This window comes from Grammomys surdaster, unplaced genomic scaffold, assembly GCF_004785775.1.
Source record: "Grammomys surdaster isolate TR1022 unplaced genomic scaffold, NIH_TR_1.0 215, whole genome shotgun sequence".
Lineage (NCBI taxonomy): Eukaryota > Metazoa > Chordata > Mammalia > Rodentia > Muridae > Grammomys > Grammomys surdaster.
The window spans coordinates 2,052,525-2,066,400 of record NW_021604660.1 but is presented as its reverse complement, the minus strand read 5'-3'; positions in this window follow the sequence as shown (position 1 = coordinate 2,066,400).

Sequence of the window (13,876 nt, the reverse complement as noted above, 5' to 3'; positions counted from 1 at the left end):
ATGTTGATCTTTTATTAGTAGCAGAATCCACATTAATGGTGATTTTACTTACTCATTGGGGGAGGGTTGAAACAAGGTCCCATTTTGTAGAACAGAATGGCCTGAATGAACCCCACTATGAGGCTCAGACTGACATTGAACTTTCTGTATTTCTTCTGCCTCAGCTCACTATGTGTGGGATTAAAGGTATAAACTATGTCATGAAAGCTTTCCTTCCCTTTTTTAAAATTATTTTCATTTTTAACTATAATTCCATTATGGCCCAAAAATTAGTTCCTTGGGTTCAAATCAGAGTGATAAATGGGTACAGCTATCTTTCAAAGACATCCAACAGCTCACAGATAAGCAGATTAATATCTGCTGCAAAAATAAGATATTCTTTCACTGGATTTATATACAAATCAGTGAAGTTTGTTGAATGGTTCAATAAATGGTATTTTAAATACTAAAAACATTTTTAAGTTTGTTTGTACTTTGCAATAAAAAAAGAAACTGTCAGAAACCATAAAAAGGAGATAAAAAAACACTCTTAGGTAGTGAGATGAAGGTAAATATTAAGAACCTTTATTGTTATCCTGATAAAACTCAATTAATTTCAATTCCTAAATAAGTCACTCAATATTTCTCTAGATATATATTATTTTATATGTAGAAAATAAAATGTTATGATGATTTATATACACTTGGTAAAAGTAGTTTTGCCAAAGATAATGAAAAGACATTTAAGTCACTTGGATTCCATATTTCATAATGTTGGAAACAATAAAGAAGAGTTTCTGAAATGCTGCAACAGTTTGAAAATTGAGGTACCTGCTGGGCTCTTGACTGGACACTGTGCACTGGAGATAGGGGAGCTGTAGTGATGGCAATAGGGAGTTGCTTTCCTGGTCATGAGGGTCCAGAAGAAAGAGGATACTTTAATATAATGGATAACGTGTCACTGATGATAAGAATTTAAATAAATATAGAAAAGGGTAAAACATTTAATACACTATATTAGGAATCGTGCCATCTAAGTTCTAAAACATTATATATGTTACAATGCTGCATTTATATACATTCATTTTCAAAAAGACAAGTCTTGGTTCTTTGGTGTCTTTCAAACCCTGTACCTTCTACAGACCCTGCAAACAGCCTTGTCTGCCAAACAATCAAGTAGGCACATGGGTATCAGTGATTGCAATCACTCCAAGAACTTCCTGAGCAAACATCCACCAAATATCCACATATTGCCTGTTCCAACAAACCAGATCTAATACTGTGGTACAATTTTGGCTATACAAATGCTTTTAACCAGACTGCAGTCCCTTTAAATCATTGTCTAAAAGTGGTCTTGTCTAAAGATTGTAAGCAAGCATGTCCACGTGCATTACCAGAGGCATAATGACAGACTTGGCCCCAGCTACAATTCTCAGAGAACAGAGAGTATTGTGATGTAACAGTGAGAAGGGGCAGGTCTTCACTTCTCAAGGATGTACCTAATGATCTGGATAAAGCGTTCCTGGAACCAAATGAAGAATCCTCCAGTCATACACCTCACAATAGTTTCATCATTTTTAGATGAAAAAATTCAATCCCAGAAAAGGATACTTGCCTCAGTATCAGCTCTAATTACTAAGTTACAAGAATCAATAACATTTGTACAAGGAAAAAATAGGATTCATGTCCACCAAAGTCACTGACAGCTGTCCTCCACCACTACTATTTATTGCTGAAGAGTACAATTATAGGCTATAATTATAGCCTACTATTATGCTATAAACCTAATGACAGGAACATAGATTCAATTTCACTCAATGGTAATGTCAGAGGCTATACCATTTGCCCAAGGACCTGACAGTGGAAGTCTCTAACTGTTGAAACTCTTCTGAAAACAGTGAAAAAGATTTTGCTCTCTTAAGTGTACAGATGTGAGTACAAAGAAACAAAGATCATGAAAACCATATTAAAAGCACAAAACAAAGGAAACTAAGAAAACAGAAAGAGATGTATTTGGAAGATAGGAGATCAGTGTTTCAAAATAAAGAATGATAATAACCATCTCGTAGAGTTTCAATGAGAAGTTTAAGAGAGAGAAGACAAAATCTTGCAAAATGAAACACTGAGTCAAAACTTCTATAAATGCTATGACAGATGTTGAGGACCAGATTCATGAAGTTTAAAGGAGCTGAGTGAGATCATTTCAAAGAATCTTTTTCTAAAATATAATATATTGAAATATTTTTTTTAAATAAAAAGGCATAATTTGGGGCTGGAGAGATGGCTCAGTGGTTAAGAGCACTGACTGCTCTTCCAGAGGTCCTGAGTTCAAATCCCAGCAACCACATGGTGGCTCACAACCATCTGTAATGAGATTTGATGCCCTCTTCTGGTGTGTCTGAAGACAGTGACAGTGTACTCATAAATAAAATAAATAAATCTTTAAAAAAAAAAAAGGCATAATTTGAGAAACAACTTTTCAGTTGCATGGGACACTCTATTCAACAGTAGAATAGAGTGCCCCATGCAACTGTAATTAGACATTGTGTAAGTCAGCATCGAACAGGATGATGACTTCAGTGTTGTAAAATTTTCAGGAAGTAAAAAGTTACTTTTAAATATGATATATTAACAAGCATATACTGTAATTCACAAATGAAAGCTCAGCAATTTGACATAGGAAGATATTGAGTAACAACATGCAATTTTATGAAGGAATAAAACTCTTTGGTAAAGGTAAACTTGTAATTCTAATGTGGATAGCAACATTTGATTAGAAACCACTGTTAATTTAATATAAACATTAAAATAATAACACATTAAAAATAACTAGCTAAGAGTATTTTAATGAGTAGATGTAAAACAGATGCAAAATGTTACAGAAGTAACATGAAAAGGCACAAAGAGAAAATGACATGGCATTTATATTTCCATGACACTATTCATTTAAAGCATAGTTAAATCTATTAATGCATTATGTAATTTTGACAATGATAAAAATCCTTATATTTATATAAAAATAGATAGGAACCAAACACCACTAACATACAATGAATAACAAGAAAATTATAGAAAACAAGAAAATTGCTATATCATTTCCAATTTGTCAGTAATCTAATTCCTGTCCTATTTATAATTACTTTACATATGAACATGTCCTAAATTCCAATAAAAAAATGGCTAAGTGGAATAAAAACAAGCTTCAACAATGTACTATCGACCAGAAAACCACTTTAGCTTTAAAGGTACACATAGTCCAAGAAAAAGAGAACAATTCTAATGCAAATTAAAACCAAAAGACAGCAGAGGCTATGCCTGCATAAGACAAAAAAATATATATATATATATGGTCACAGTTGCATTGATTATAATACCAGAAACAGAAATAACTTCAGTAATCAAATAATGAACAGATAATGCAAATATGTTACATTTCTAAAGTGGAATAGTATGTAGTTTCAAGGAAGCAAAATTGGCTTGGCCTTCTTCTGGGACTCCTAACTGTGGGAGTTGGGGCTATCTTTGACTCTGTTTGACTCCCGATGATGGGTAAGGAGCATTGTCTCAAGGGGCAACCTAAGACATGCATTCTCTCTGCCAAAATTAAAGAGGGAATTGTAGGAAGCAGGTGTGGCGGCCATTTCAAAATGGTGCCTGAGGCTAACACCTGACTTCCTCATACACCCCTGAAGAAGCCACGCCCACAGGCAATATTGTGCAGGCTCACTGCTATGCATGATCAGGCCATCTATTACGTAGGGCAACATCAGATCTTGCCATACCCACTGTCCTATCACATGCACCGACGTGGCAGGCTCTGACTGGAGAAGGCAGAGGGATTTAAGGGTGGTGGAGGGGAGGCTCAGGGGCTTTCTGAAGAATGTAAGGGTTCTTGAATAAACTGCATTGGGAAGAAGAACTCCGTGTGCCATCTTTCTCTGTCTGCTGGTCAGATCGGGGAGCGACAAGTGGTGGTAGTTATAATGGTAGTTCTTTGAGTTGTGATAATAGTACTTGCTCTTATGCTGTATGTTGGAATGTTTCTATATTTTCCTTTGCTAAGGTTGCCTGAATGCCTCGTTATGTTCCTTGGCCTGTGGAAGCTCCTTTAGCTATGACTTTATTTGGGCCTAGGAGGGATTTTGACATAGAGATGGCCCAATTAGGTTGCCAATGGAAATATTATGGCTTGTGTGTTACTTCTATTTCATATCAAAACATAAGTCATGCTACTAATCTTTCTAAGGAAATTTCCAAGTATCTTTCAGGAAATTGGTCTGTGGAATTGGATAAGAAGATGAAAGAACATTTCAAGTCGATTGTTCATATTAATTCAATTAGAGTGGATGTCTCCCTGGCCTCCAGACTGACTGAATGGATACATCAAGCAATGTCCCACCTTAAGGAATGGGCGGGTTTGGGAGTTTTAGCCCTGTGCCCATTACTGATCAATGGCCTTGCCTGTTGGTGTATGTGCAAAAGGAGAAAGCAACACAGCAGAGAATGGGCCTTGATAGTGCAGGCGTTTGCAGCCGTGGAGATGGGACAGTCTTCTCAAGTGTCTCAAGTGTGGCTCGGCATGCTAGAGAAGTAGTCAGAGACAGGTAAGACTCCTGTTCGGGCTCCATTTATAAGTGATTCGTCGCCTCCTCCTTCTCCTACCATCCCTGACTACCGCCCCCTACTCTCTACCCCATGCAACTTAGCGTCAGATGTGCTGTCAGGAACAGCCAGCTCTACATCCTGGGCGCGATTTGCCAGTGCCATCTGACCTCACAGCACAGCGACCCACGCAGCCGCTGCCTCAGCCAACGACTACCCGCTGCGCACACAAGTCTGCACCCATCATGAAAATACCAATACCACTAATCAATGTAGAAATATAGTGCATATTTGAAAAGCCATACAGGTGAGAAGAATCTGGTGTCTGAACAGACTTGCTGATGTCTAGAGCTAGCAAACCCTGGTTACAAGTATCAGATAATGAGAGTATAGCTTCTGAGAACATACTTGCTGAACCCGTTTAAATCCAGGCAAGAAATTTAAAGAAGCAGTTTAAGCCATTAATGCAAATAGCAACCATCACCACTTTTCCTGGTCCCTTAAGAAACATTTGGAAACATTGAGTTCTAAGCTCCTTCCAAGCTTTTGGGTGCCACTTTGTAACGGCCATTTCTTTTGTAATGACCGTCAGGTTCTGTTACTTTGTAAAGGCCGGGGCCGGTTCTGCTGCTCTGGACTGCAGGTCAGGGTCTAGCAAGAAAGAGAAACTGGGGACGGAGGAAGGGGAAGAAAAAAGGGGCAAGAGATGCAGAAGATAGATACAAGACAGAGTCCGGTGGAGTCTCTTCAAGTTTCTACTTTATTTTCCTCACTCTCCTCTATTCTCCTCACTCTTTCACTCTTATACTCCTCACTTTCCTCTTCAGAACTATCTCCATTTTCAGACTTTTGAGATCACTCTTCTTTTAACTGCTCTAGTGTATTGCTACCCTTTTCTAGCTCTTTGATGCGACTTGTGCCAACGCTGGGAACCTTATAGTCTCTGAACCGAGAACTCTCCCTTGTCCCACTTACCTGGGAACTTTCTCTTGTCCCACTTACCAGGGAACTTTCCAGCTAGCTCCCCTGACTGCGATGAGTTCTGAATTCCCCGTATGGGCCACCACTTGTTGCTCCCCAATCCGACCAGCAGACAGAGAACGACGGCACATGGAGTTCTTCTTCCCAACGCAGTTTATTCAGGAACCCTTACATTCTTCAAAAAGCCCCTGAGTCTCTCCTCCACCACCCTTAAATCCCTCTGCCTTCTCCAATCAGAGCCTGCCACGTCAGTGCATGTGATAGGACAGTGGGTATGGCAAGATCTGACGTTGCCCTACGTAGCAGATGGCCTGATTATGCATAGCAGTGAGCCTGCACAATATTGCCTATGGGTGTGGTTTCTTCAGGGGTGTATGAGGAAGTCAGGTGTTAGCCCCAGGCACCATTTTGGAATGGCCACCACACCCGCTTCCTACATGACTCTTTTGCCTACTTTTGGAACCATTTTTTCCTAGTGGGTTGCCTCATCCAGTCTTAGTATCAGGCAGGGGCCTAGTCTTACTGCAACTTGATAATCCATATTTGGTTGATATGCCTGGGAGGCCTCCCGTTTCCTGGACAGAATGGATATGGAGTGGATGAGAGATGGGGGCAGGATTGGGAGAAGAGAAAAGAGGAAAAACTGCTGTCTATATATAATATATGAGAGAAGAATAACCACAAATTTAAAAAATGAAAAGAGAAATAAAAATTTAAAATATAACTTAAAAACAAAAGAAAAAAAGAGGCATCTGTGCCCAGAGTGGAGCCTGTGGTCAAGATTCCCACCAACTCAGCCCACACTCAGATGCAGCTTGACGCCCAGGTGTTCTGACTCATCCAGGATAACAGGTAAGAGCCCAAAACCTGCCCCAATACCCAGCATTACCAGGACCCCCAGGAACTAGGGTCTCAGGTACTCTACCCAGTCAGAGACCCTTGATCATTCTGTGTGCCCTTCTCCCAGCCATGAGCAGACCCAAGACCTTGTTTACCACAATAGACCAGATAATAGGACCTAGGTAGAACTAACTACTTTGGCTGCATATCAATAGACACCTAGGTGGAGTCACCCACCTTGGCTGCATGTAGATCCTGCTACAGGAACTTGAAAGAAGAACTGCCCCTGGGCTTGCCTTGAGACATCTCCGGCCATGACCTGTGACCAAGAACAGATAATCCCACCCAACTCTCCCGGCTGAAACTAGGAAGGGTTCAGGCAGGGTCTTTCCTTTTAAATTGAAAGCTTAACATTAAACCATCGAGCCTTGATCAGAGAACTTTGTCTTGGCTTCATCTTTTCTCACTCTTTGTCCCCTTTTCATTCCCAGCCCTCTTTCCAGGTGAACCCGTTTAACTGGTGGCCGCAGGCGGATACAGGTGGCACCTGATCCTGGAACCAGGAAAACAAGGGAGCAACTGATGAACAGCTGTCTTGGTGAGGCCTCACGGAAAACGAAAAAAGAAGGAGACTATCCCGCACACTTGGTAAAGAGCAAATGACATTTATACTAGCACTAGTGGTAACTAATTTTTGGAGGCCGTGTTTTCAGGAAGTGTGTTTAGAGGGGTACGGTATATCTAGGTCGATCAGGTGTTAACCTGATGCCTATTTTGCCTAGGAGGTGACAGCAATTCGGGATAGGAGAATTTCAATCAGGCATTTGCCACAGCCTAAAAGCTGCTTCAGGTGAGAAGAGCAGGATTAGAAGGAATTGGAAAACTAGAAAGCAAGACACTGAGGTGTTACAATAGCTACCTGCTACATCTCCTGAAGAATGAGATGAAAAGTTAGATCTTGAATATGAGAGAGAGAAAGAAAAGGTTCCAGAAAAGCAGTTGTCCTCTATCTGACCTGTGTCAGCAAAAAAGAACGGAAAGGCTGTTTCAGAACTCTCCTAGGAAGTGGAGGAAATTCGGCAGACGTCCTGAGTTTCTCTTTGACTCCTAGATGTCTTTGTTGTCTGTCCTTGGCGCGCCAATGTCCACGTGTGTCAATTGTTTGTGTTTTGTTTTGTTGTCTAAATGTATGTTCTGTGTTACATGTTCTGAAGACCTCCGCAGAGGGGAGACCCTCACTCAAGTCTCAGAAAGTCGCGGCCACCCAGTAATCTGCTCGAGACACCATGTACCGGAGCAATTGCGAGATTTATTAGGGCGTGACAACTAGCTGCCCGACAGCCAGTTTGAGAAGGGTTTTTAAGGGGAAAAACCACAAACCAAGGAATGGGGAGGGGAATGAGGGGTTGTTGAGGTGGCATAACATAAAAATAGTGGAACATTCCAAAGGAACCCAACCTACATGAGTCAGGGTCAGGTGAAAGCTCTCTGTATGCTTATCTTTCTCAAGAATGTGGTCCTGCCCTGTTACTTCGGCCTTGCCCTGTCACTGCGGTTCCCAGCTTGGTTCTCAACTTGGTTCTCAGCTTGGTTCCACCTAGTTCAATTGCATTCTTTCCTTTCTCTTTGCAGATAGGCCAGTTCTAGTAATGGTGACTGGTCTTTCCACATTCCTAACTTGATTCATGACTCAGTTTCTCCATGTCTTTATAAAGAAAGCCTAAAGAATATTTTATATGTCTAAAAAGGATTCTATATACCCAGTATCTATAATTTTTCACTCTACAGTTCAAAACACAAAAACGGTATCCAACTCTTGGTCTAATTTAACTTTGTTTTAAAGGCAGTCTTAATATACACAACAGAGACTGATCAGTTACCTTACACCTGTAACTAAGAGTCGAGCTGAGCTGAAAAAGCCTTTCCAGGGATTGATTGTTGGCTTAAGCTGCTTTAAAAAGAGACCAGTAGCTTTTTGGATTTTATAAGGAAGCTAAGAGTTGTTTTGTCCTAGAAAAACCATTGTGACAAGGTGTCCTTCTCTTGAAATTAGAGCAAAAAGCAAGAAATTTTCTTTGGTCTAAATATATAAGATATGTAGCCACTTCATTTTTGTTTCTAATTGGTTTTAAAAGTATAAATATGTTCTACATGTCTTGGTTATAGATCATTGGATTACAAGTTATTGGGTTTGATTAAAAATTTGCAACTTTGGTGACAGAAAGTTGGTTTAAAATGGTAACTCAAGGTTGGAGTCATTCAGAAATCAGATGTATAAAAGATTTAAAACAATGTTTCTTTAATGAGATATTAAAAGCTGCACTATCGTGCATTCATATGTAAGAATTGACAACAAAACTTTATAACATAAAGGTAATCTACTTGGTGTTAATTTTAGAGAAAATAGATTGTTTACATTGTTAAAAATTGGTTTTGCTTAAGAAACTTAAAATTATAGTTAAACTGCCAGTATTCCATTGGCTACAGTTGGTAGTTCAACTGTGAGTTTAGAATTCTTTGACTCACCCATGTTTATGTTTAAGAAGAAGATAGAGCAGGTAGAGTTGAATAATAAGGTTATTTTGTCAGGAGGAGATTACTTGATTTGGAGCTCAGATTGGAGTAATACTAGTAAAAATCATAGTGCCATTATGAATGCTCAGGCAGGCATGTAGATTGGGATCTTAACATGCTTCTAGGAGAAGGTCAGTGTGAAGGTAATGCTAATCAGGTTGAACTGCCTACACATCCATCAGACCATACAAGGCAAAGACAGGCTTACATAGATACATTCATCTTCGTGCTGAAATTGGGCCCTCATAGAATCAGAGTCTGGACATAGCTTGCACAGAATCATAAAGATAAAAGATGCTTTAAATGCGGAAATTTAGATACTTTTTAAAATGACTGTCCCAGGAACAAAGGCTTGAGCAACAGTCAGATGACCAAGGACAGAAATTTGTCCTTGGTGCATGGAGGATAATCTTTGGGCCAGGCCTCAGGATATAGGCTGAGGTTAAAAAGATTTACATTTAAATTAAGACTATAAACAGAGTGGGCGAGGCAGAAGCTTGTATTTCAGACATTCCTTTGTTCTGACCTGCCTCTAGAAGGGTGTTTTCTAGAATTTGTTTACTGCCTTGTTTGCTCTTTAGGGAGGCATCAGCCTCAGACTCAAAAGACATTCACAACAGCTTATGGGCCTAGAGTTAGAGATAATGATTATGCTGGGGGAATTAAAATTGTGCCTGCTTCCCTCCATGACATTATAGCTATGCCTGCTAACAAAAGAATTGCTCTAGAGTAAGAGAGGACAAGATTGTCTTTTATCTGATATTCTCACTCAGCTAAAAGAAGTTGGTTATTCAATTAATCCAAAACAAGTTCAAACTTAAGATTTATAAAACTAATGGGACATTACAGCCTGACTCACCTACTCCAGCTGCCATTCAAGTAAGTGCATATAAAATTATTATAGATTTAGAAGATTGTTTTATACAGTTCCTTTACCTCCTGGTAAAGGTGAGAGGTTTGCATTAAGTAAATTTGCAATTTTTAATTAAGTAAATTTGTAATTTTTGAGAGCCCATGAAGCGATATCTTTAGAAAGCTTGCCTCAAAGAATGATTAATGGCCTTAAATAATTGTTGTTGCTTTAATACAAAAAGTTAATCATTTACATCTCTCAATGTATATTATTCATTGTATATTTTATTGGCTGATCTCTCTAAAGGAGTTTTTCTGCAAGCCTTTGCTCTAATACAATGATCTTTAAAATCTTGTAGTACTTGTTATTCTAAAAAAGTTTCAAAGACAATATCTTTTCAACATTTGGGACCTCAGTTATATCTTAAACAGATTGTGGCACAGAAAAATTCCAATAAGAATGGATAGTTGGGGCTGGAGAGATGGCTCAGCCATTAAAGGCTAGACTCACAATTAAAAATATTAGAGTTCAATTCCCAGCAACCACATGGTGGCTCACAACCATTTGTAGTGCAATCTAGAGCCCTCTTCTGACTTACAGGTGTGCATACAAAAAATGGTTTACTTTTAATGATTCTCAAAAGTTGTTAGGAGATATTAATTGGCTAAAACCTCATCTTAAGCTTACCATAGGAGAACTTAAACCTCTGTTTGATATTCTCAAGGGAGATGCAAGTCCTAATTCCCCTTGACAATTAACTGATGAAGGAGGAACAGCTTTGCTGAAAGTAGAGTAAGCTGTTAGTTATCAACAGACATATTATATAGACTGTGATAAATTGTTGGCTGTTTTGAGTTATTGACACTCATGTGCTCACAACAGCCCTTTGGCAAGAGAAACCATTAATGTGGATTCATCCTTCTTCATCTACAAGTAAAGTTTGAACATCCTATTATGAAACTATTGCATTGTTAATACAGGATTGTAAGAGAATCCTGAAAGTATTTTAGATGAAATGTGTATTCCTTATTCCAAATAGAAATTAAATTGGTTATTGAAAAATAATGATATTTGGCCTACTACATAGCAAACTTTTTAGGCAAATTTGATAATTATCCAAAAGACAAGTTATTAAAGTTTTCCTCTATGCATGCTTTTGTATTCCTTATAAATTTGCATGCAAGCCCATAGAAAATATTTACTGTATTTACAGATGCCTCATCTATTGAGAAGGCAGTATATATAATTAGATCACGTGTTCATTTTCTTGAATTTCCCCTTGTTTCAGCACAAATAATTGAATTATGTGCTGTAGCCACTATTTGAAATGCTGAAAAATCAAGCTTCCACATGTCTCCCCACCATGGCTCAGTTCTACACAGTCTTTTAATCCTTCTAACTCTCCTATCAAGCCCCTATGTTTCTTTCTTTGAGCTTTTCTTCAAAGTTGGCCTTTTTCTTCTCTACATTCAAGATTCCTAAGAAAAACAAACGAGGAATACCCTGGGCTCTCTGCTAGAGCACCCATCCACCATGTGGCAGCCCAGCCACCACATGGCAGAGCAGGCCCCTCCCCTACCACTTCTAAGTCTGCCATTAATGCCTTTTCCACCAACAGAAACCCCTAAAACCACAGTGTTCGTGCTTCTCAACCCAAAATTTTCTTGCTTGTTATTTAAACGTTTCCTTTTTCCCCTAACAGGAACACCTAAAACAACAATGTTTGTCATCTTCAACCCAAAATTTTTCACTTTTTGTTTAAATGTCTCCTTTTCTCTCTAACACTCATGATATATTCCCAACATTTTTTTTTCAATTTCTAAGACTTCTTCAAGGTTCAAAGGTCATCTAATCTACTTCCACAGGTTAAATTAACATGCTAATCACCATTTCTCAGCTCTTAATTAACAACTAGTTTCCTTTTACAGACAAAGTGTTGCTGCCTACATAATTAATATGTTTATCTTCTTCAACCATCCAAAACAGACTGAAAGGTGCCTTCTAAGACTAAAATTTCCTCAAACACCTTTGCCTTTCCAGTATCTCAAAGGCACACCATGATGTGCTTGCTCCCAAGTAGCCTAATGCTTACTACACACCTTTTGCAGACATCTCCCAGCTGGGGTGACTCTTCCCTGTTTTGATTATCCTACAGGTGCTCCTACAAGTCCAGCAGAGACAGCACCATGTCCTGAAACCTGCCTAGGATGCCATGCTGCCTTCTTCCAGCCACACCATCTGACTGAAGACCGAGAGACACACGCTGAGATCTAGAGACACACACTGAACTTCAGACACATGCCAAGATCCAGAGACATATGCTAAATCCTCCAGCTACAGATGAACTCTTTTGCCAACGTCAAATAGCTAAGGTTACATGTTAGTGAGGAAAACTTAATGTCTATCTAGATTAGTCAACTGTTATTACTTTCAAAGTGTACCACCTGTATTCAATTGATTCAATGATCCCTTGCCTTCCCAACCCCTACCCTCTACTCCCTTTATCCTATGACTTAATTGTGATAACCCCTCTGGCCTACATAGTGCTTTCTTTTGGCTTCCTCATCCAAAATTTTCACCACAGTGACCCCCCTTTAAAAAAAAAAAAGTAAAGGGGAGGAGATGTGGGAGTGCATAAGGGTATTCTGGTTCATGGCTAGGCATGGGGCTAGAAACCCAAGACTCTACGCGAGAACTGGCAGGTGATCGGCTGCACCCCCAGAACCCAGATTCCTGACGTGCAGTCTCGTCTCCATAGGCATACATTGTTCAGTCACGTAGGCCATCACAGCCCCTCCCAAAGTGCACAGGTAGAGGGCGTGACCATACTCCTCAGGCCTTAGGGATTTACATACTAATGAAGGCCAGAGGGCAGAGGAAATTAAGCATGCTTCCCTAGAACCTCCCCCTTCCTCTCTCCCTATTTAATTCAGGACTGCCCTGAGTTTTAAGGGGTACTTCCAGATCCATCCACCATCTGCCATGACAAAAAACCCTTTTGGAATCAAGGACTTCCTTGTGTCATTGGGGCCTGCCATCGCCAAAGCCTCCAGTCCTCCAGAACCTTAGACTTTCTCCAGCATGTGGGACCCACTGCGCAGAAAGTCTCCGGGACCTCCACCACAGCAGTGGCCTTTTTTTCCCCACAACCATCCAGTGGAAAAAGGACAGTATTTTCAACAAATAGTGGTGGTTCAACTGTTGGTCATCTTGTAGAAGAATGCAAATTGATCCATTCTTATCTCCTTGTACAAAGCTCAAATCCAAGTGGATCAAAGACCTCCACATAAAACCAGATACACTGAATCTAATAGAAGAGAATTAAACACACTATTAAAAAATGGCGTACAGAGCTAAAGAAAGAATTCTCAACTGAGGAAACTTGAATGGCTGAGAAGCACCTATATAAATGTTCAAGATCCTTAGTCATCAGGGAAATGCAAATCAAAACAACCCTGAGATTCTACCTTACACCAATCAGAAAGGCTAAAATCAAAAACAGAGGTGACAGACGATTCTGGCAAGGATCTGGAGAAAGAGGAACACTCCTCCATTGCTGCTGGGCTGCAAGCTGGTAAAACAACTTTGTATATCAATCTGGTAGTTACTCAGAAAATTGGAAATAGTTCTACCTGAGGACCCAGCTATACCACTCCTGGGCATATATAGAAAAAGTGTTTAATATAACAAGGACACATATTCCACTATGTTTGTAACTGCTTTATTTATAGTAGCCAGAAGTTAGAAACAAGCTAGATGTTCCTCAACAGAAGAATGATATAGAAAATATGGTACATTTACACAATGGAGTATTACTCAGAAATTTAAAAAAAAAAAAACAAGACTTCATTAAAAACTAACATGCAAATGGATGGAACTAGAAAATATCATCCTGAGTGAGGTAACCCAGACACAAATGAACACACATGGAATACACTCACTTATAAGTGGATATTAGCCCAAAAGCTCACAATACCCATGACATAACCCCACAGAGATAGATAGATAGATAGATAGATAGATAGATAGATAGATAGATAGATAGAT